This window comes from Euleptes europaea, chromosome 15 (assembly GCF_029931775.1).
Source record: "Euleptes europaea isolate rEulEur1 chromosome 15, rEulEur1.hap1, whole genome shotgun sequence".
Lineage (NCBI taxonomy): Eukaryota > Metazoa > Chordata > Lepidosauria > Squamata > Sphaerodactylidae > Euleptes > Euleptes europaea.
In genome coordinates, this window is record NC_079326.1 from 18161373 (window position 1) to 18184478 (window position 23106).

A 23106-nucleotide genomic window follows, 5' to 3' on the forward strand; every position below is an offset into this window, starting at 1 on the left:
AAATATCTACACACTTGTGATAAAATATGGGAAATTATGCAGAGAATACAGAACTTTGGTCTAGCTAGCTATACATAAAAGCTTGGAAGTGGGTTTTTCCAAAATGGGAAATAAATTTCCATAAAAGAAATTTAGTGTTCTAATTAAATTACCCAATTAATTCTTACTGCTGCATAACACAATTCTGTAAGATGCTGAAAACATTACTTACAGAGCGCTTTGAATAAGAACTGAGAATGTTCAGCATCTCAACACTAATTTAGTCCTACAACCTCTTGTGCATAGAAAGAGAATTCTCCTCGCAGATATTATAGTATGCCAGCCATAGCTTCATCTGAACTACTCTGTTAAACTAGTAAACACATGTTTCCTAAATATGTGACCGCTGATTAACACGAATGCAGAACAGATAGGGGGCATTTCTAAGAAAGAGTTGAAATATGGGGCACTTAAACCCTCTTGTATCCACCATTCCTTCCCTAAAAATTCCACACCATGCATTTTTTCCTGCACTCATTTTTTTTTTAAGTTTCAGAGCCAGCTTTGGAAAAATCAGTAATGGTCTGAGTCATGCACACACACACACACATGTACATATGAAGATGCCTTATACTGTTTGTGTATCTTGCTATTTAGAGTGGATGTCCAATGGCGAGGAGGTTCTTATCAAAGACCCAGTTTCCTGAATCATTTCTTGCCCCACCCCATGACCAGCAAAGCAGAATCAATGATGTGAAACTGTAATGCTGGAGATATGTATTTAGATTTGATTTATTTAACTATTTAAACCCCGGAAGGGACACGAAGTGGCTTGGCTTACAACATTGTTCTCTGTTCCTCCATTTTATCCGCAGTTGAGGTAAATCGTAAGCAGGTAAGGGGTTAGCTAAGCAACCCTTCTTGGGTTCCCAACTTCCATAGACATCCTTACTTTCTCCATCCTATCTTTCAAGGTAAACACAGGACTGGGAATTCATTCATACCACAACTAAAACTACCCAGTCTTGGGGAATTATGATACCATAATAATAAGTACAACCTGGATCACACTACTTTTCTCCTACAGTGTCGGAGCAGGAGAGGCTGAGATTTGTTTCTGGTAATTAGCTTCTCAGTAGGCCTTCTGTTCTCATGAGCCATATTCAATGATATTCGTGCATATATCGTTTTATTTAGAGCTCGCTTTTTTGGTTCAGGTTTTATAAACACATTCTTTGTTTTACGGCTGAATAGCCACATTTGCAAGTGCAGTTTTACAAATTCTGTGCCGCCGGTAAAATATAGGAAAGAAAAACACAAAATAGGTGGAAGGAGGCCAGCCTCACAAAATAGAAAAGGTGGGCTTGCCTCTTCAGCTTATTTGATGATATGCAATAAGAAGAAACAACTCACCTCAATGCACTGTAGCCTCTCCCTTTCCATTGGACTTTCACTATGTGGCAGGAGCCTGTGAGAAACCCAGTACCAATGACCCTTACTGCTCTGGTGTAAGACAGGCAGACAGTTCTATTTTTAATCTATATCAAGCTTTGGGGCTGCCCTATGAAAATATAGTTATAGACTGTACGATTTCATTTTGAAGACATTCCAGATATGCAAGATCTTTCACTGAAAAGTAGCCTTGAATTACTATATCACACAGTAGACACATTATGCATTGGATGAAATGTTGCACATGGGCATGAAGACAATTGCTTCCATTCTACATAAAGGCTATGTAATAATATGTGCCCACATAATAACACGTCTTTGCCTAACATGAGCACAAGATATTTGGGGGCTGTGCCTTTCAGCATACATTTTGAGCAACTCAAAACTTCAGTCAGCCCTTTGTCTGCTCCTCATTGACTGCTGTTAAACTAAATGTTTCTCATCCTCCAATCGATGCTTCTTTGCAAAAATAAACTCAAGCATTGACAAACAACTCTGCAGCATATTGCAGCTTTCCATGTAGTAGGCTTTCGACAGCATGAAAAACTATTACCCCGAAGTATGACTAGAGGGAAGGGGAAAATGTGCATGGGGTTTTGTGCTTATAACAATAGGCTGCTTACAGTTGAATTGTTCAGCCATAGCAAGATTGTATTACATGAGGCAACTACAGACCTCAGCTTTCTCAGATTAGTTAGTTAATACGCTTCTATCTCTCATTAATACTTCGAAGTAGATTGCAGATGCTGATGGTTATCTTTTTAAGTTTTTCTAGTGGTGATTGTTATAGATTAAACAGTGAAAAGCAAATGAATATAAATAATAATAGCTTGTCAGGAAAATGAACTTAGAAGCCACACCTTTAGTGCATGTTATGGTATATACAGGTAATGAGAGAAAAATGAGAATTTAAAAATTATTGTTATTAATATTATTATTGTTGTTATTGTTATTGTTATTATTGCTTGTATGCCACCTATTCCCGACTTTCATACATACTTACATCTTTGTACATAAAAAATACATGCTTCATTTAATATTGGCAAGTGAAAGGACACAAGACTTATTTCTCCTGTCTAGCTAGTCTTAGCTTTTTTATTCTAAACTCTCTCTCTCAAAAAGCTTTTTAAAAAATCAACTATAAACATAGTTTAAGCAGCACTGTCTTGATTGCAAACAGGATTTCTAAGGAGAGATTTTTAAGTGTATGCTAAATCCCTTCTTTCAAAAGATCTTACATAATAACTAGAAACTTGTAGCAAAAAAAGGGCTCTCCAATTCAAAAGTTCAGTTTAATGATTAATTTAGCCCGACCACCACTGCTTCTTGGCTTCTTGGCCACCGTAACCCCTTTAGGATAGTGTTGGCAGTAGAAGCCAAACTGGCCTAATTCCCATATCAGGGATTAAACTCTGCCCCTGGCACTTCTCTTATCTCTTTCATGATTGCTCTCTTCCATCTAGGGATACTCAAACACACGCTGGATATGTTCATGCCCTGTTCGTTGGTCACAGCCAGGAAGCTAATTTGCCCACACTGTTCATTGGCCCATTTGCATGTTTGGCCGGTTGCTTCAACATATGCCTTCCCAACACTACACTATAGCACACTTTTCATTTTTGGTTATTTATTTGTTTATTTTGTACACATGCATTCTCACACAGCCCAATGAAGGCCTAGTTCCTCCCTGTTGCAGCTATGCTCTACTGGCAATTGTTTACATACAGTTAAATCAGTTACAAATCAGTCGTAAAGAAATACTGTGCTTTTAAAAATTGATTGATTGATTGATTGATTGACTGATTGCATTTCTACCCGCTCTCCCCAACCTGAAGGTCCGGCTCAGAGTGGCTTACACAATCTAAAACATAATAAACACAATAACACATTAAAAATATATTTTGAAATACAATTTAAAATAGCCCAATAATGTCCCTCAATGGTGCTAAAAAAAAACCAAAAAACTATCTGCAGGCAGCAGATGAATCTAACCACCCCCCAAGGTTACCACCTTGTGGTGCTCAGCAGCGGGGAAGAGGGGGGGAAGACTAGGGAGGCCAGTAATTATAACGAGAACCGTCGCTGGCCTCAACCATAAGCCCAGCGGAATAGCTCCGTCTTGCGGGGGGTGGGGATTGCACCTTAGTGGCGTTAATGGCTGCCAATTTGCTTGAATCAGCAATATTTTGACATGTGCAGTTTTGCAAAAGCCCAATGCAATGCTATTCACCAAGCATTCAAGTTGTTCAGTGACAAACAGATGACTGGGCCCTGACTGATTGCCATAGCAGAACACAATATGTTTGACAGTCAATCACGTCTGTCGCAAAATTTGCAGCATCCCTACTTCCATTGTGCCAATTATGCACCACCTATCCTGACTAGGCCCTATGTGAAGGTTACTCTAATTCCACTTGTCCTTAGCTCTTTCTTCATTTTTCTACCCCCATTATTTCTCATATGCCTTATCTTCAGGGTACTGAATACGTCTTCTACCTCTTTTAGCTATCTTTACCAGCCTTTCCTTCTTCTAACATACCCCTATATCCCTCTAGTCTTAAGTGTTTTGAAGTTTCGCCACAGCACTTTCTCATACCGCTGCTTACTTTGCAACTTTCATTCATCCTTCATGCCTCTAAGCTTCCCTTACCTCTCCCTAGGGTTGTAAGCAAACAGGTTGCCAATCTCCCAGACTGGTCATGGCAACCCCAACAGATGCGTGCCACTACCATTGCAGACGTGTACAAAGCCCCAAACGCAATGGGGAAGGCTCTCGTACCATACAGTGAAACTGACAAGGAGAGATCACGGGCAAAGAAGCCTCTCAGGGAGAACCAGAGGGAATCCATTTTCTCTGACCCAGTCTCCAGCAAGCTGTCATTTTGCAAGAGCTGCCCAGGCACGCACGCAGTCCTTTCCCCCCCTCCCCACATCATCTGTATGATTGATGGCCTATTGGAAAGCATCGAGATAGCAGTAACGAAGGATCGCTCCTCCGGCTATGCAAGGCGACGCGCCCTAGATCCAGCTATACGCGTCTTTGTTCCAGCTCGTTAATCCCATCTACGAACGACTCCCGGTCCTCCCGGAATTGCACAAATCAATAGGAATAGAATAGTTTGTTTCAATTGCCCTGTTGCCTCACCCCGGCAGCCAACCATTAGTCTTTTTGTCACCTTTTGTTTCACACGGGAACCACGAAGGGGTAATCCAATCCAAGCCCCCGAAGAGAGATATAACTGGGGTCTCCTTTAATCCATACCTTACCTTAGGTCTTCCCCTTGCATACTTGCTGTCACTCTGTCAGTCTGGGTAGCAATGCCAGACCACCCAGCTCTCCAGCCTCACTGGGTAAGCCACGGGAATCCATACCCCTTCTGCCTCATTTTCTGGTTATGGTATGGACTCTGATATACAAAGGTTGCATCCCTGCTTAAGTTATGTTCAGTGCTGGTTACTGAATGCTAATTCCCCCATATAATAATTCGTAACCGGGCGTTTTGGCTAACAGGGTTGCCAACCTTCAGAAGTTTAGATATTTATTGCACAATATTGTAAGATATATTTATTGGTACAGGAACGGGACTGATGAAGAACTGTGAAACGATCGTCTCCCTAGGCATCGTCACTGTGCACCATCCTTCAAAGAAGATTGTATTTTTGGAATGAATGTGACTGTACTTTTCGTACTTTTTGTAGTACCAGTGTAATTTTCATGTAACATTGGCCTTGTAGCCTTTGTGGATCATTCAAATACACTTAACATAGAGTTATATATAGCCATAGTCTGTGCTTAGTTACTAACCTTAGGTATTGGTACAGAGGTGTCCTTTTGGATTGCTAACCTTCAGGTGGTGGCTGGAGATCTCCAGCTATTACAACAGATCTCCAGGCCACAGACAACAGTTCACCTGGAGAAAATGGCTACTTTGGAAGGTGGACTCTATGGCATATGCCACTGAAGTCCCTCCCCTCCCCAAACCCCGTCCCCCTCAGGCGCCACCCACAAAATCTCCAGGTATTTCCCAACCAAGATCTCTTCCACCTACCAGGGCCTTTTTTCAGGCCTCCTCCATTTCCTGAGTACAAGGTTCCAATCCCAGTTAAATTAACAGTAACAACTTTCTCTCAAAATGTGCAAATTGTTCTGTTTCCTGAAGAAATGAACATTACAGTCACTGTACCAGCTCATCCAGTAAGAGATTTCCACACTACTGGTGCAACCGGTAACATATTTTCTTTTAATCCTCCCCTCCACTAGTTCAAGCCACTTCCTAGTTGTATAATCAGTAAAACTTATTTTACCTTTTCAGTTTCAATTCAGAACACTTTCCAAATTATCCCAGCTGTTCTTATCAAATTTGCTAACAGACAGCATTTACAAATGCAGTATGTTATTTGCATTTGTCTTATAAATGTCATGATGTGACATCACACATGGGTTAGTAGTGACCCGGTGCTCGCACAGGGGACTACTTTTACCTTTACCTTTTATGACTGAGGCAAAAAGAAAACATTAACAATTTCAGTGTTCTTGGCTGATGCTTTTGAGACAGTGAACAGTCAGTCTTATTGTTTATATTTTTAGTTAAGGGTATTCTTTTTCACTGTTATGGTCCCAACCAATTTATCTAAATGAAAAAGGTTCTCTTGGAACTGTTACTCACTTTGTCAGAAAAGAGGATGCCAGCTCTCACTATGCAGTAGCTCAAAATTGCCACCAAGTGGCAGGACAGCAATTTAATTCAACTCCAGTTTGGCTACATAATTATCCAGCTCTAATTGCATCTATACAAGAGTATCGCCTGCCGCTAAAAAGTTCCTCTTCTATTGCAAGTGTAGGATTAATCTGTATTTTTAATAAAAACTAGAAGGTTATCATATGTCAAGTTACTGGAAATGCACTTTGTGCTTCCAGGGCCATTTATTCCAAAGTAATAAAGTATTTCAAATAACAGGGAGGTGGTAGACATTTAGCTTTGCTCTCACTCTCCTCCGTTTTACTACACTGCCAGCACTTGGAAAAAGAAAAGGTATCATTGCCAAAAAGCTGTTTAATTATGTGAAACAGGCAACCCAAGCCAATAAAACTGGAATCACTACTAAAAGCTCTCGTCATCTTCTAGAGACTAATAAACTCGAGGCTACTAGGTAGATGGACTTTTACAGTCATACTTGGAGATTCAGGGTCTCTAGACATCAAAAACACTAATAGGTATATAATCCACTACAGCGCTATAAACCACTCTGAGCTATGCCATATGAAGAAATGCCACCTGCATCAGTAGTACTCACATTCTCATTTCTACTTGCTGAACTTTCTGATCAACCTATTTATGGTACTTTCGACAGCAAATGAAGGGATGCAGTAAATATATTTGATAGCCTTTCTCCTATAATGAAACGTTTACTGTTTATTCAAATCTGAACCTCTGAGACCAGTTTTAAGGCTTGGAATTGATCTTTAGTTTCTATCCTAATTAATTTTTTACTCAAAGCAGTATTTCTTTTCTTTGATGCACGTGAACCAAGTGAAAAGCAAGAAAGGAGTACGTCACTCCAGTGAAACAAGGAAGCTTACGTACTCAGATCATGGAATTTTTTATCTTAAAACCATAAAGCTGCTCAAAAATGAATTTGCAAATGTAATTGAGCTTTTAATAGCTTCTGGAGGCAGTAATTAAAGAAATCTCATTTCCCTAAATTAAACATAATGAAATGTTTTTCAAGATCAAATAAAACCTGAAAATTATATTAGGCAAGAGATAATTTATATGAAAATCTAATACTCACAAGTGTGCAGGATAAACTTAAATCAATAGCAAAATAAATAACAGTTATAGTATGTTTTACCAGTCATGATCCAGGCTGCATTGGATGCCAGTGACTTGTCATTTCATCTAACAAAATATGTTTACTCCATGACTTGTCTCGTATTGATTTATTCAGACTCAAGACCAAGGGTCTTTTGTAAAAAATAAAATTTCAATATAAACAAAATGAAACAGATTTGAGGCAAATGACTCTTACAGTCTGGAATGGGCTTTCAGATGTCTGCCCCAGAAACAACTGAGAAAACATATTCTGGCTACCTGTCTCCATCTAAAATCATCTTCTGTAAGCTCTATATTGCTCTCACTCACTCCAGTATTGGCCCCTTAACAGCAGCCATTCTGCTTACACGTATTCATTTAGAGAATTTACAAGCGGGAACTCGCAAGGACTTGTGGGAGGCATTTCATTTCCCCCTCCCCTATTGTTTCCTCTTTCCCTTTCCTGAAAGCCCACATAGCCTCTCCCCTTTTCCTGATTCCTTCTCTCCTGCTATGGTCTTAGTTCTGCCTCGCTTTTCCACCAACTTGACAGGATCTGACCCACAGGCAGGGTGAGTAACGAATATACTCCATCTCCTCTAAAAAGGCATTGAGGAAACTGCAGTGTCTCAAACACAAATATACAGCATCTTAGTATCTGCAGGTATGAAAAACCTAACCCCTAATCCTCAAAAGACACGAAAATTCCTATTTCATTCTAATTCTTACCATTCCAGCTGAAACCTTTCTTCTATCCTTTTCCAGGGAAAGAAATTTGCATCCTTATTCCAAACTCCTTAATGACTTCTCCTTCCCTCTCCTCCTTTGTTACTCTACTAATCGTTTTGTTCATGGCACCTCCGTTTTGATGCCAAAACCTGCTGGCTGAACTGGGAGTAGGAGGCACTGTGCTTTGGAGGTTCTGCTCTTATTTAACTAACCAATTCCAGAAGGTAGTGTTAGGGGACTGCTTCTCAGCCCTATGCCATTTAAGCTGTGGGATCCTGCAGGGTTCCCTCTTCTCCTCCATGCTTTTTAACATCTAGATGAAAACACTGGGAGAAGTCGGTTCCGAGGCCTGAAATGAGGTGCCACCAGTATGTGGATGACACTGGGTTCTATTTTTCCCTAAGAGCTAAGACAAATGGGTCTTTGGAAGACCTGAACAGGAGCCTAGAAAAGGTAATGGCCAATAAACTGAAGCTCAGTCCAGACAAGAGTGAGATGCTGTTGGCTAATGGAGAAGCTGCTCAGGGACTGTGGAGCCAGCCTGTCCAGGAGGGGATTGTGCGCCCCCTGAAGGAGGAATTTTGTAGCTCGGTGGTGCTAATAAATCATGGTCTATAGTTGGAGGCTCAGTTCTCTTCTGTGGCATTTAACACCTTTTGTCAGCTCTGGCTGGTTTGCCAACTATTACTGTTCCTTGAAAAGTGTGATCTGGCTACAGTGACCCATGCGCTGATTGTTTCCAAGATACATTACTGTAATGTGCTCTATAAAGGACTGCTTTTGAAAATGATTCAGAAACTTCAATTGGTCCAAAATATGGCAGCCAGGATACCATCAGGGGTTGGTTACGAGGATTGAATCACCCCTGTGCTGAAAGATCTGCACTGATTGCCCATCTGTTTCTGGCACAATTAAAAGTTCTGGTTCTTATAAGGCTTGGGACCAGGGTATCTGAAGAACTGTCTCCTCCCATACTATCCAGCCCACCATTTAAGACCTGTCCTTCAAGCCCTGCTCTCTATTCCCCGCCTTCAGAGGTGAGGTGGGCGGTTACTAGAGACAGGGCATTTTCTGTGCATTTGGCTTGCCCTTCTCCTTGAGGCTCACCTTGTGCCTTTTCTACTTGCTTTCAGACACCAAGGCTAAACCATATTTGTATGTTTACCCAGGCTTGTAATTAGGGGGTTATTTTTAATGGTCTGCTCTATTTTCCAGACGTTTTTATGCTGCTTATGTCTAATAACTTGTTTTTAATAGTTTGTTTTTATACTGTGTTTTTTATTGTAAGCTGCCTCGTGCAAGACTCCGAAGAGGCAGCATAGAAATAGTATAAACAAATAGTACTGGAAGCCATCAAGGAAGGACTCTTCCAAACTAACCCTAGTTTTAGATCATATATTATGGATTGTATTTCTGAAGTGATCTTTCTTTCTTTCTTTCTTTCTTTCTTTCTTTCTTTCTTTCTTTCTTTCTTTCTTTCTTTCTTTCTTTCTTTCTTTCTTTCTTTCTTTCTTTCTAGGAGAAACTTTACAGAGTTTCTTTCTGCTAAAGTTCTTGTACTCCTCAAAATCACAGAAAAATGACTTAAACAGTAGTAATTTATAGCCACGAAAATTGGCAGCCCAAATGGTATTATAAGGCATTTCTTGGGCAATCCCTTTGGAATCCAGCTCTGGACTCTGGAGGTGAGGCATTTCATTTCAGGATGTCTTAAAGTATTTTAATTCCCTCTGTCCTGGTTCTCAGAAATTCAGAATTTCTTATTTAAATTAAAGTAACATCTGGGGACACGAATTACAAGAACAGCATTAAATGCAGCCCCTCTATTATACAGCACTCACATTCTAAATGTGAGTTATTCGTTGTTCTCTTTGAACCCTCTGTGCCATCTATGCCACATACAAGAAAGCTTTACTATTAGTAGTGATTAAATTAGATGAATACTTGCCTGTTCTGCTAAGAACAAAAAGTGTCCCTAATGCTAACTGACAAGCCCTTTTATTTAATACACAATGAATAAACATTAAATCCAGTCTTGTTTATGTTCATGCTGCTTGGGTAAACTAAGCCTGTAAGATTCAGCTCAGCAAGCCCATCTGGTGTGGCAACATTACTGGAAGATATATATGTATGTGAAATACTTCCATAAGCTACATGTGAATGACTGCTTACCATAGCCCATATTCTCTCACAATGCAAGGGTAGAGTATCACGTGGTGATTTGTAGGGTTGCCAGGTCCCTCTTCACCACCGGTGGGAGGTTTTGGGGTGGAGCCTGAGGAGGGCGGGGTTTGGGGAGGGGAGAGACTCCAATGCCATAGAGTCCAATTGCTAAAGTGGCCATTTTCTCCAGGTGAACTGATCTCTTATCGGCTGGAGATCAGTTGTAATACTAGGAGATCTCCAGCTAGTACCTGGAGGTTGGCAGCCCTAGTGATTTGACACTTCGTTTCCAGAACTGACGATACCATTTTGGAGTGGCTAATGGTCCAGTGTGGATCGTGTAATGACTGAAGGCAGATATAACATAAAAAGAGGGCTCGCAGCATGTTTGTACTGCTTCAAGCCTGACTTCAAACAGAATTGTCAGTTAAGCAAGAGTCCATCTATTTTGCCCAGCCGCTGCTGCTGCTCTGTTGTCCTCTTCCAGCTAGGGAAAGCAGATGAAGTGGCCAGAGCCAGGTGCCTCAGACAAGAGGACAGTGCCTCATTTTCATTTTAGGCACCTGCCCATGGAGAATTGGTTAACTTTCCTCGATGGATTGCAGATGTGGAATCAGCAACAGATTGAGAAGCCACTCGGGTAAGGCAAGTCTGCCTGCTGAAATCCGTGTCTGATTGGCTAAAAAGCTTGTCACTCCATTCCATGGTGTTCTCACAGCAACTGAAGAATGTGCTTTTAATGTGCACTGATGACTGTGCATTAGTCTCTCTCATTCATGAGAATGAAGACAGATATGAACTCGTTGGCCACTGTGTGCGACAGGGTGCTGGACTAGATGGACCACTAGTCTGATCCAGCAGGGCTTTTCTTACAAGATACAAAAAAATGTTTCTATCACATCTGTCTTCAGCCTCAAGAGAGAGACAGAATAATGAACTGTGGAAGTAATGCAGTCCCAATGTTGTGTCTCTAGCTATGTGCCCGTGACTAGCTATATGCTAAGTAACTACCTCACTTTTGATCCAGGGTTTGATATTGATTTGGATATGTCAAAATACTAATTTTGACAAAATGGAATAATTCAGGGAAATAATTATTTAATGAGGAAAATGCCAAAGAATCTTTCCAGAATGACCCTTGAAAGAGGAAGCACTTTCGAGGTTTCTGCATGTCATGTGTCACTGAGACATTTAGCAGTCAAAGCACTATCAATCAGGACCAATTAACTCAGCCATGAATAGTAATGCCTCGTCAGCCAAACATCTCAGCATACAAAAATACAGCAACATCTACCCATTACCCAATGATGTTTTCCATCACTCCAAGCATTTTACGTAGTTGTTCCAGAGTGTACAAGAGTCAAATATTAATTTGGAAGCTTTTTCAAGCTCTGTTTCAAGCTTCTCACAGGGTAGCTATGATTGAAAAACACTTGATAGTAAAAAAAGAAAGTAAAAAAAAAGAAAGGATGAATTTTAAAATTTGTTGCATCACGAATCCCCCTGTACTGTGGTTAAGTGCTTTTTAAAAAATCTCTGGAGGTCCAATCACTCCTTTAGTCTGGCATCCAGTATTAAGAAAATTACCAATTTGAGTATTGTTTGGCAGTTAGCACATGCCAAGATTCCATACATCCCATAAAGATTCTTGGATATGTCATGTCTACAGAGAAAATACCAAGATTGCTTATGTGTCTTTCAGAGCATAGAAATGTTGGTCTAACTATTCATCATGGTTTTAGCAATCACATTTCCATTCGGGTTAGCTAAATGATACTTTTTGATATAGGTACTTATTATGTTAGGCGTGCATCATTCCAGCATCTTCATTTCTTAAACTGTCAGGGCTCACGAGAATGCTACCGTTTTTCTTATACTTACTTAAATTACCCATTTATGGGCAAAAGTAGTATTTTTTTAAAAGGGCAATTTTATCCACTTTCTATACTTTGTGTGGCTGAGAGTCCTATCTACCCAATTTTCTAGCAAAACCCTTTTCCTCTTCTTCAGGTAAGAGCTGGCATCCTTTATGAGAAAGCAAGGTGAATCATATTCCACCTCATGAATTTTCAACAGAATTTTTGAACATGCTTCTATTGTGAAAACTTTCCACTGCTCAGTGATACAAAAAAAACAGGAAGAAAAAGGATTGACTTTTATTTTCCAAGTTCGATTTTCAAGCATAGTAGAGGAGGGGAAAATACTTTCTTCCACAAAGAAAATTTTGCATTGAATAATTGACATGTAATAAGTGTGCAATAAGATAGTGTTATTACCAAGTCATTTATAAGAGAAGAAGTGTATCCCACCTGAAATAAGACCCTACCCCCTACCTAGGCAAATTCATTTTAGCTGCATTTCTGCCATCTCATTAGTCCACAAGACCTATTTCTCTCCAGCAGTATCTATGCCATCTCCTGCTTTCTGGACAGATGAAATAACAGTGGGGGTAAAACAATGAAATGAATTTTTGTTCAACCATCATTTCCCCCCATCAAAGCAGTCAACCTGAATACATCTAAATGAAAAGCATTGCTCCTGCCATTGAAGGGGTGGGGTTATTTGGTATGGAGTGGCAGGACGGGAGAGTTATCATAGTTAAATATTGCATGGCTAGCACAAAGAAGTGCAATAGCCTTGGGTCTGCCTCTGGGATTCATGCATCTAAAACACAAGAGAAAAGCCTTAAGAACCAGATTCATGGGAGGTCAGTTATGAGAGCAGCCAAAGCATATAATTTTGTCTTGTGCTATTCCATCTCAACTCAGTTTACAGCAACCAGACTGGATCCTAGACCATTTGAGTTGCTGCCATGCACTTAACACATTAACATGAAATCATCATAATGTCCCTGTCTATTTCCATCCCAGATCTTTGGTTCCCACTACCCAAAGTGGGAGGGCAGCAAAGATCTGGTCTGTCTCTTTAAACCTTGACCTCAGTGAGTGTTGGATTACTGAATTCAAGCAGTTTATACCAAGTGCACACTTGAATTCCTGTGACTCCAAAGGGTCACTGTATTAAACTCAACTCACACATGATCAACCATATAACAGGCAAATTCAAATGCACCGGCCTCCCAGCCAGCTTATCATATGTCCATTCAGTCTCTTCCTCAGTTCAGTCTCTGACAGTATAGGCTAACATAAAGATCTTCATTATAATAAAAGTAACACTGTGTTCCATTATTAACAAACTCTCTCATAAACAGCTTGGGGCCCCCTTTAGTAAAGTAAACTCAGACAGAAATTTGAGCTATTTGGAGAATTCAAGTACCAGTAATTTACCAATTTGTGAAGTTTGCTTTTATTAAACTATTTTCAGTGAATAAAGCAGATATCAGAAACTGGTCTTGGTGACTTCAGTGAAGTCAAGGTATTTAACTGAACTTAGAAATTCCCCTCTATGATTTAACTGTTTGAGGTAGAAGAAGAGTTGGTTTTTAGACTCCGCTTTTCTGTACTGTAAGAAGTCTCAAAGTGGCTTACAATCGCCTTCCTCTCCCCACAACAGGCACCTTGTGAGTGGGTGGGGCTGAGAGCGTCCGGAGAGAATTGGGACTAGCCCAAGGTCACCCAGCAGCCTTCATGTGTAGGAGTGGGGAAACAAACCGAATTAGAGTCCACCGCTCCTAATCACTACAACCACGCTGGCAGGTATACTGCTAAATTCTGTTAAAAGATCATACCTATTTCCCTTCTTAGCTCTTTGATTCAAGATCTCCTTTACGGGATTTGTGATATCCTTACCTGCTTGCTTTTTTTTGTGAACAATCCTATCAAACCTAACAGGATTAGACTATACGATGCACTCTAGTAGGGATGTGCACTGAGATATTAACTAATCAAAACACAAACAGTAAGCATCCCTTTCTTCAATATCACTATTACTAATAAAACTTCAAAAAATAATGATCTTCAGAAACAATCGGAACAGTTGTTACTTCTCAGTGTATCACCTTGCTGATACTGTTGTCACAGTCCAGTATCAGGTAAACGGGGAGAAAGTCAGTCGGGAGAGAATAAATGACAGGAATACTGTCCAGCCAGCAAAGTGTATCAGTGTTACGACCAAAGAGAACTGTGCTGTAAGTGAACACAATTTCCTCAAATCACTATTACGGTCCAAGTAACCAGGGACAGGATTTTGGGGGGAGGGGGCAGGGGAGATTCTGGGAAACAGGAGCCGCTTTCCTCTGCTCATGTCATGGATTTGCTGAGAGACTGTATTTATCAGTTCTTCTGTAGCTTGCTTTGCTGCTGTTACCCTGTGACTGAGCTAAATGTGAAAAACAGTGTGATCTGCTGCAGAGAGAGGGTGTTGCTGTTTAGATAGACTGCGAAGTTTCCCCTTATCCTTTTACTAACATATTCTGTCTCTACGACAGAGGAAATGCTGAAAAAAAAATGCTCTGCACCAGTCAGTGTCTCTGCGTGTTGCTGTGATATTATTTTCAGTGCGCACAAACCAAACAGTAGTCAGTTTTTTGTGGTACTCAGGGAGCATGTGACTTATTGCACTGCATCTTAAATCTCTTTTCCACCAAGTAGTACATTGTTCCAGTGTTTCCTTTACATTAAGCGCTTACAGCTACAAACTGGACAATGCAAGCTGCTGAGCCCACTCTGCCAGGCTATCTGCCTTCACTGAGATGTCAGATGTTTCCTGGTGCTAACTCTGCCCTTCTGACTGCTGGGGTTAGAATCATAGAGTTGGAAGGGACCACCAGGGTCATCTAGTCCAACCCCCTGCACAATGCAGGAAATTCACAACTACCTTCCCCCACACCCCCAGTGACCCCCACTACATGCCCAGAAGATGACCAAGATGCGTTCCCTCTCATCATCTGCCCAAGGTTATAGAATCAGCATTGCTGACAGATGGCCATCTAACCTCTTCTTAAAAACCTCCAGGGAAACAGCGCTTACCACCTCCCGAGGAAGCCTGCTCCACTGAGGAACCGCTCTGTTAGAAAATTCTTCCTAATGTCTAGACGGAAACTCTTTTGATTTAATTTCAACCCGTTGATTCTGGTCCGACCTTCTGGGGCAACAGAAAACAACTCGGCGCCCTCCTCTATGTGACAGCCCTTCAAGTACTTGAAGATGGTTATCATATCCCCTCTCAGTCTTCTCCTCTTCAGGCTAAACATACCCAGCTCCTTCAGCTTTCCTGCGGCCGACAAATCAGGTCAGTGGCAGGCTTGGCTTGCAATTATTTCTGCAACAATGCAAAAATAATGATAGTAATAATAATCCCAAAATTGCATCCTTTGTATTGCATCCGTTGGGTTGCGTGGATGGGCGCATTGCTCTGCAAAGCAAGAGAATAAAGGGGGGGGTAATCCTGGCGTGCACGTGCAAGATCCAGCTGCAGTCCCGGGTGGGGCTGCGAGAGGAGGTGGGGAGGGGGCTTGCTCGCGCGCAGCATGCTGGTTGACGCCTGTTCCATGCGGTGGGCTCCATCTACTGTAGCGTGGAGGAGGTGGGGGGAAGCAGGGCGGGGAGGGGAGCCTGCAGAGAATCGCACAACTCTTCCCCCCCCAGCCCCCGCACGGGGACAGGCTGTGGCTCAATGGTAGAGCATCTGCTTGACATGCAGAAGGTCCCAGGATCAATACCCAGTATCTCCAATTAAAGGGACTGGGCAAGTAGGTGATGCAAAAGACATGAGACCCTGGAGAGCTGCTGCCAGTCTGAGCAGACGATACTGACTTTGATGGACCCATGGTCTGATTCAGTATAAGGCAGCTTCATGTGTTCATGTGTTCAACCTTTCCTCATATGATTTGGTCTCCAGACCCCTCATCATCTTTGTTGCCCTCCTCTGGACACGTTCCAGCTTGTCTACATCTTTCTTAAATTGTGGTGCCCAAAACTGAACACAGTACGCTAGGTGAGGTCTAACCAGAGCAGAGTAAAGCAATACCAGCACTTCGCATGATCTGGACACTATACTTCTGTTGATACAGCCCAAGATCACATTTGCCTTTATAGCTACCACATCACACTGCTGACTCATGTTCAGTGTTTGGTCTGCTAAGTCCCCAAGATCCTTTTTGCACACACTACTGCTCAGACAAGTCTCCCCCATTCTATAATTATGCATTTAATTTTTCCTACCTAAATGTAGAACTTTACATTTATCTGTGCTGAAGTGCATTTGCCTGTAAAAGTAGAGACAGTTGATTATCCCTGAGAAGTGTAAATGAACATAAGTAATGATGAAACAAACACGTTTACAGGAGAAAGCTAACTGACAGTGAACTGAAAAACAAAATGTTTGAGTATACCCGAAATCCTAATACATATGGGTGACAATGAAGCTGAATTTAGCCACAACTATGGTCACCCCATGAGTCAGGAATGACCCGGTGCTTGCACAGGGGACCTTTACCGTTACCTTTTAAAAGCATGTAGTTGAGCTCCAATGTTATTTTAAAAAAGGAAACCAGCTTCAAAAGAAGGGAATTTAGACTAGAATAACCCCTCCCCCAAACTGCTGGTTTACACTGCAGTATTCTGAAGCTGCTGTCCCCTTTTAAAATGACACTAAGGCTTTCAGCTAAGTGCTTTAGACAGACCCTTAATGGTAGAATGAAAGACCCTAACGACAGAATTAAAAACACAGGGCACCTTATAACATTAAACAAGATAAGTCAAAGATATTTGCAGTAGAATTGGCAGGTGCTAACCTTTTACCAGCCATCAGTTTTCCTTAAAAATGTATCTTCATGGTTGCTTTAAACCACCACCACCCCAAAAAAGGCCTGAGATCTGAGACTAGAAAATAAACCAACAGAAGGAAAACTTTTAGTCAGGGAAAGGATTAAATATCCCCCAATGTCCTTCAGTTCTCTCTTACAAATGCCCATCCCCCCCATTCCTATGTCCTCATTCTCTCCAAGCACAGTTTAGGAACGTGTGTTGGTCAAAGAAACGTGCTGTTATGCTCAAGTACCCTTGAAAGTAATTAGATTTCAGCTACTTGAAACCTGCTTGTTCCGCCAGTTTCAACAGGACTTAGTCATGACTAACTTTAGCTGGGCCAGATCCATTATTAGTAACTGAACAACAGCAGGGGGAAAAACAAGCTAACAAGAACATCTGATCTTCTTGTTCCACATGTCGAAATGAATCCTGGCCCATTTATTATCACTTTCATAAAATGGAAACTTACTTGAGTTAGTAAGGAAAATGTTGGTCAGAAGAAACTTATAGGATATGTTATTTTAACTACTACCACCATCTCAGCTTCCTATCAAGTAGCATAGATGAGAAATGCATATAATATGGTGGTGTATATATTTATTCAATTATTGAAAAATGCTACTTACAGAGATACAGGGAGATTTAGAGAGCAAGTGTGGTGTAGTGGCTAGGGTGTCAGACGATGATCTGAGAGACCCAGGTTCAAATCCCCACTTTTGCCATGGATGCCTGCTGGGCCAATCACACACTCTCAACCTAACCTACTTTACACTGTTGTTGGGAGGACAAAACGGAGGAGGGGAGAACGATGAAGGCCACTCTGGGACCCCATTGAGGAGAAAGGCACAATATAAATAAAGTAAATAAAATAAATAAATAATGGGTATGGCATTGGAGAGTCACACTTCGGAAGGAGGCATAAAGCTGTGTTGATCCTGGCTATCAATTGAAAATGTGACATTGAACACTGAATGTATAAGAAGGCTGAAGATCAAGCAACTACGGTAGCAGTGGAACGTATGAAGTTCATTTGCAACTAAGCAAAGAAGACATCAGAAAGGTCGACAAATCCTGTCTTTAAGATGCACATTTATCAAATGATTCGTATATAGCTTCTAAGTAATATAACCAAGTGTTGCGTTGTGTGTGTAAAGTGCGGTCAAGTCGCAGCCAGTAGGATTTTCAAGGCAAGAGACTAACAGAGGTGGTTTGCCATTGCCTGCCTCTGCATAGCGACCGTGGTACTTCTGGGTGGCCTCCCCTCCAAGTACAAACCAGGGCTGACCAAGTGATGCCTTCATTTGTAAAAAAATATAGTTCTGTTTTACCCATCTAGTTAATGTATTCTACCAATTAAACAAGTTTTCAAAAAGCTAATTATTTTGAATATCTGTAATAAGATGACCTTTACTATGATCATCATAACTTTGGCCAAAAAGCATTTGTTTCTCAGTGTACAATACAACAATTTTGCTCCTAATTATAAATATAAATTTTTCCACAACTCACTTTCATTGACAGATCTCTTTCTATGAATCCTATTGAAGTAGATGTTCTCATTTAGTTTTCTCTCTCAGGATTAACACACGCAAACAGCATTTCATTTCAGCCCAGCCCTTTAAAAATATTAACCTAGTAATGTAGATGTACCCTACCTCCCACACATATTACCGGCCTTGGGCGGGTGGGGAGAGCTTTGGATTGCTGAGCTTAACCTTTTAAAATTAAAGTAGTCACAATCCAGTATTATTAGTGTCTGTGTGCTTCATATCTATTAGCTACTGAGGTATTGCCTCAGGCCGTATAATCTGTTCCTAGCCATAAAATGGGATTTGTTCCACACTAGAGGGAACTGCTACTCTGATATTAAATATACCCAATGGATAGCATGGAACTCCCTTCAACTTTCCCTTGATAATCTTCTGCATGGGTTATCTAATGGATAAATGTCAAGTTTTACCTCCGGGCTATTTTTACTGTCTGTGCTGTACTTCATGAAAGTTATCTGTGTTGTACTTTGAGACCTGACAAATTTCATGTGATCTACGCATACTGATTCCGCCAATGGTGAGATGCGTACCATTTCGGCTTCATTTGTGCTGACTCAATATTTCCAAGAGAGTACAGCAAAAGGCAAGCTCCAATTTAGTAAATTTAAGCGCCTGAATCAAAACTGAATTCCTTTCCACAAACTTTTCCAAACAGTATTTGCTGCTAGCAAAAAAGACTTGTACGAGATGCCTTACAGCTCTTTATCCAACTAATCCCCCAGTTCAGCACCTCTAGGAAAATTAAGACTGGTTAACTTATTGCTATAGCCAAATTCTCCACGCCCAATCTTCCACACCTTTGAACTAAACTGGGTTGAAATTTCTTTCAGGGGATTTAAGCATGATAGCCACCAAAGCAGTTAGAAAGAAGTACATTCGGTACTTCAGCCTCAGTATCAAACTGTAAAGAGTTTTTTGTTTGTTTGTTTGTTTGGTATGGTGGAAATCAACACCTGTTAATGCTGCTAAACTGCTATAGAAAGTGAAAGTGGGCCTATCCTTTTTAAAAAATCAAATATATGTTTTGCTTATTTGCTCGAGAGACTCAAAAGAAAAATTTCAAAAAGTATTCTACACAACACTTGGAATGAAAATGCAAGTAATGTGCTGTACGAGATTCTTCTTGAACTGAGTTTAGAGTTATGAGAGCTGTTTTAAATGTATACAGCTCCCTCTTCTGGAAGAAAAGGAGTATCAGTTCATTAAGAACCAGCAGAGTTCTTATTACTTCCTAAATAGTGAGGCTTGGTAATTATACGATAACATACATGAATAGTAGGAAATTGACACATCTTTCATGAAGGTATTATGATTTATCTAAAATTCATTACCTTGGAATGAATACTGTGTGTGTGTGTGGGGGGGGGGGGAAATCCAGAGGCAACTGCAGATTAATGTGATTTCAGAAGTTGCAAAGGATTCCCTCTCACTCCCTTAAAAGCAATAAATTTTGGGCAACACCAAGAGAACTGACCTTCCTAAAACAAAACTGTTTACTGCGTTTTAGGACTAACAATTACAGTGACAAACTCAAACTGAAATTAAGGTAGCCGTCAAACAAGAGAGCATTGGACTAAGAAAGCAATCCTAAGCAGTCTACCCAGAATCCAGCTCCACAGGACTTACTCCCAGGAAAGTGTTCTTAGGATGGCACTATTATAGGACATGCCCAAAGAGCAAAGCTCTCCTAACGAATACATTATAGGACTAAAATGTGCAATTCCAATATTTAATAATTTAAAAAATCATACCTTCAAAACTGCCACTACATTGTTACTTAAATCAAAGACATTTATTTACTTACAATCACACCATGGGTTCATTTCTGATTTAAACATGTACAAGTGGGGGCCCTGAAAGACTCATGGGGGGGATCCCATCTTGCCTCCATCGCCAAGCCCGGTACAGCTCCAGGCCTTAGAGCCCTTATCACCTTAGAGCCCAGCTGCAGTGCCTGGGAGCCGCACCAAGTCCAGGGTGGCTCCTGATGTCCACTGCAGCCGTGGCCAGGCCCGAAGAAGCTCCCTGCATCTGCTGCCAGCTCTCCAGGATTGAGGTAAGTGTGTTATCTGCATGTGCATTGACAACCCTTTTTTGGGGGGGAAGGAGGGAATTTAAACCTCCCAATTTATATTTTTTAAAGATTTCAGATTCCCCCCCCCCGCAAACCTGGGGGGGTGTCCCCCCAAGTTTGCAGGAAAATCTGTTTAGTGTCCATGTGGCCCGTCCATGGATTTTTATATCCGCAGAGGGGCCCCACAATGCTGAGTCTATGACCTTAGGCAGTTCATGAGAGGGAAGGCATCTTGGCCATCTTCTGGGCATGGAGCAGGGGTCGCTGGGTGTGTGTGGGGGGCGGTAGTTGTGAATTTTCTGCATTGTGCAGGGGGTTGGACTAGATGACCCTGGTGGTCCCTTCCAACTCTATTATTCTAAGTCACTATTACATATACAGACTTACACTCTTTCCTCTCTCAAGAGATGCTGCAGGGCATGTAACTCTGTGGCCAGATTCAAAACTATCTCAGAAAAACATGGGGGTGGGTTGATTCCTTGGGGGTACATGGAGGATACTAAGGCACACCTGCCTGAAAATCACTTCTTCTACTCTAAAAATTATCCTGTCAGTTAGATATGTGTGTGTGGATAAGGGAAAAGCACTCTGCACAAATGCAGAGTATTTGCAGTCACAGCATTAAGAGGTCTGACTATTCTTGGCAGAGATTTATTTAGATTTTCTCAAGGACTTTAATTTTCGGAAGCAAGAGGTGAAGGGACTTCAGACAGCTTTGATATTATGCTCCCTCAATCCGTTGACTTTCTGTAGCAAGGTACTTCTTTTTCTGTTGTGAAAGTTTCTGGAGTTTAAATCTGCCAAAGCATTATCCTCTTCAGTCCTTTAGCCCCAATTCCAGTGTTTTTTTTTTTGGGGGGGGGGTGACTACAAGAGCTTGGCAATGGTTATTCCTTGATGAATAAAAGTCATTTCCCCCATGCTCAGAGACATGCATCCTTTTACACAGGCAAGTTACAACAAGGTGTTTCACAATTTACGATTAAAAGCAGATACCAGGCTGAGTGAACATGGGTATTCATTTTCTGCTTCTCTCCACCCCCTCCCATGACCTGAGGCAAATTTCCTGCTGCAAACAGCAGAGGCAAATCCCAAATAGTCTGCATCTCACTTCTAAATTCTTGTTCCTTTTGTGGGGGGAGGTCTGCTCAGCACGTTTTGCTCCCTCCAGTGGTCAATTTGATTTTACACTGGTTTGTGTCCAGCATATTTCCCTGCAGGTTTTTTATGCTGGTCATAAACCGGTATAATATCCAATCAACCACTAGAGGGAGGAAAACACATGATGAACAGGGGGAAAACCCCAAAGAAACAGGAACTTACAAGTGAAGAAAATGAGAATGTGGAAAAGCCCACAGTCTCAGAAGCCTGCCATCAAGTCCAGCTTTGGGGCTGGCAGTGCACTGAACCAGATGAGGGCCATTAAGATCTGCCTCACAAGCCCTGCTCTCTGAGCCCTCCTTTTCAGAGTTGAGTCAGGTGGCAATGAGAGACAGGAAATTGGTTGTTTAAACACTAACTGTAGCCTGGAAACTGTTGTTTTAAACTGCCTGTGATGTGTTTTTATTGTAAAGGTTTTTTACTAGGCTTGTGCATATTGATAAACCTGAACCAAAAATAAACCCGAAAAAAGCCATTTTGGTAAAATTCAGGTTTGGGTTTACTGAATGCCAAAACCTAGGGAGAAAGCCAAAGTTGAATTGGCAATTCCTGAAAAAAATGGGTAATTATTTTTTGGGTTCGGCTTTCCCAAGGCTTTGCAATGCTCCTGGGGGGGCATTTTTGAGGTAGAGCCCCCAAATTTGCCATGTGGCTGCACGGGACTCTCCTTGCATGAACCCCCATGTTTGGTGAAGATTGGTTCTGGGGGTCTGGTTTTATGGGGTATGTAAGGGGTCACCCCCATCTTCCTCCAGAGAGAAAAATAGTGAAAAATAGTGAAATGGTGTGGTCAGATTCTTTCAATGGCCCTTTGCTTTCAATGGTGGGAAAGTTTGCCAGGCTCCTCCATAGAGAAGCATAGTGAAGTTTGCAATAGGGTATCTGACTGCTACAACCAGGAGTTCAAGTACAACTGTGGTGATCTGGAGGGGCTGTGGCTCAGTGGTAGAGCATCTGCTTGGCATGCAGAAGGTCCCAGGTTCAGTCTCCGGCATCTCCAGTTAAAGTGACTAGGAAGTACGTGATGTGAAAGACCTCTGCCTGAGACCCCGGAGAGCCACTGCTGGTCTGAGTAGACAATACTGACTTTGATGAACCAAGGGTCTGATTCAGTATAAGGCAGCTTCATCTGTTCAAGATTAAAGGTGACTTGTAAAAAGAGCCAAAGAGTTGTAGTGGTTAGAGTGTCAGACTAGGATCTGGGAGACCCAGGGTTAAATCCCCACTCTTCCATGGAAGCTTGCTGGGTGACCTTGGGCTAATCTTAGCCTAACCTACCTCAGGGATTGTTGTGATGATAAAATGGAGAAGATAAATGTATGCTGCTTCAGGTCCCTATTGAGGAGAAAGGTGGGGTATAAATGAATAAAATAACATCATATCACATAAATTAAATTAAATTGCAGTAGACAGGAAAAAGCCAGTGTTCTAGCCACCAAAACGAAACTCAGCATGTCTCCTCAAATGCACTTCCC

At 41.4% G+C, this 23106-nt stretch overlaps 1 protein-coding gene across 1 annotated transcript in view; it reads right to left on the reverse strand.

Moving 5' to 3' along the window:
- NCKAP5 (NCK associated protein 5) overlaps positions 1 to 23106 on the reverse strand; it is a 649908-nt gene that overhangs the window by 361887 nt on the left and 264915 nt on the right. The window lies entirely within an intron of this gene.